Source organism: Bos javanicus, chromosome 23 (assembly GCF_032452875.1).
Source record: "Bos javanicus breed banteng chromosome 23, ARS-OSU_banteng_1.0, whole genome shotgun sequence".
Classification (NCBI taxonomy): Eukaryota; Metazoa; Chordata; class Mammalia; order Artiodactyla; family Bovidae; genus Bos; species Bos javanicus.
This window is the reverse complement of record NC_083890.1, coordinates 16,245,965-16,247,423: the sequence shown is the minus strand read 5'-3', so window position 1 is coordinate 16,247,423 and position 1,459 is coordinate 16,245,965. Positions and strand designations below refer to the sequence as shown.

Sequence of the window (1,459 nt, the reverse complement as noted above, 5' to 3'; positions counted from 1 at the left end):
AGGAATACTTTCACACGTGCTTGCTCATTTAATTTTCATAGCGCATGAATTCAGAATTCCTGGGGTATGAGCTATATAGAATATATATATAAGGCAGTTATTAGTCTTCTTTGAGGGGGCCAGAAGGGACTACCCTTAATATGTATGAAAGCGACTCATGTTTCATTACTAGAGAAAGTGAAAGATCAGTTCAGTTCAGTCGCTCAGTCATGTCCGACTCTATGCAACCCCATGGACTGCAGCACGCCAGGCTTCCCTGTCCATCACCAACTCCCGGAATTTGCTCAAACTCATGTCCATCAAGTCAGTGATGCCATCCAACCATCTCATCCTCTGTCATCCCCTTCTCCTCCTGCCTTCAGTCTTTCCTAGAATCAGGGTCTTTTCCAATGAGTTAGTTCTTTGCATCGGGTGGCCAAAGTTTGGAGTTTCAGCTTCAGCATCAGTCCTTCCAATGAATATTCAGGACTGATCTCCTTTAGGATGGACTGGTTGGATCTCCTTGCAGTCCAAGGGACTCTCAAGAGTCTTCTCCAACACCACAGTTAAAAAGCATCAATTCTTTGGCGCTTGGCTTTCTTTATAGTCCAACTCTCACATCCATACATGATTACTGGAAAAACCAAGTTGAAAAATAGGTGCAACTATTTCCAAAATCAGAATGTGTGGAAATTTAAATGTACGTCTAACCCATGTGATGTTGGACCGCTGAATTTTATTTATTTATTTATTTATATGGAACGCTTCACGAATTTGCGTGTCATCCTTGCGCAGGGGCCATGCTTATCTTCTCTGTATCGTTCCAATTTTAGTATATGTGCTGCTAAAGCGAGCACGGACCACTGAATTTTAATGGTGTTGCAAAAGAAGTGTTAGGACCTTAGTTGTATTGTGTTCTCATGTGCGAACATAGCATGGCTTATTTAATCTATTCCTTATTGATGGGCATGTGGTTGCTTCTGATCTTTTTCTATGTGGACAATGATGCAATGATGAATTATCCCCTATATCATGTTGTCATTGTGGAGGGAAACATAGAATCTCCAGAAGTGGAAATGTCAGGTCAAAGGGTAAATGTAAATTTTGGAAATATTATCAATTGGTTTTTATTATGGTTGTGTCACTTTAAAAAATTTTTTTATTTTTGGCTGTGCTGGGTCTTCGTTGCTGTGTGCGGGCTTTTTCCGGTTGTGGTGTGCAAGCTTCTCACTGTCATGGCTTCTTGTGTTGAGGAGCATGGGCTCCAGAGAGTTTTGGCTTCAGAGGTTGCAGCTCACAGATTCCGGAGCGTGGGCTCAGTCGACTGACCTATGGGCTTGTTGCCCTGTGACAGGTGGAATCTTTCTGGACCAGGGATTAAACCTGTGTCGCGTGCAGTAGCAGGCGGATTCTAACGCCTGGACCACCAGAGAAGCCCCACAACTGTGTCTTTTTTCACTCCTACTGACAATGGTTAAGA

The 1,459-nt window shown here is 42.8% G+C and overlaps 1 non-coding gene across 1 annotated transcript; it reads right to left on the bottom strand.

Moving 5' to 3' along the window:
* Positions 1-729: 729 nt before the first annotated feature.
* Positions 730-836, bottom strand: LOC133237097 (U6 spliceosomal RNA). Its single transcript, XR_009733128.1, has one exon. It is a non-coding gene; the product is annotated as a U6 spliceosomal RNA (small nuclear RNA).
* Between the last annotated feature and the right edge of the window lie 623 nt (positions 837-1,459).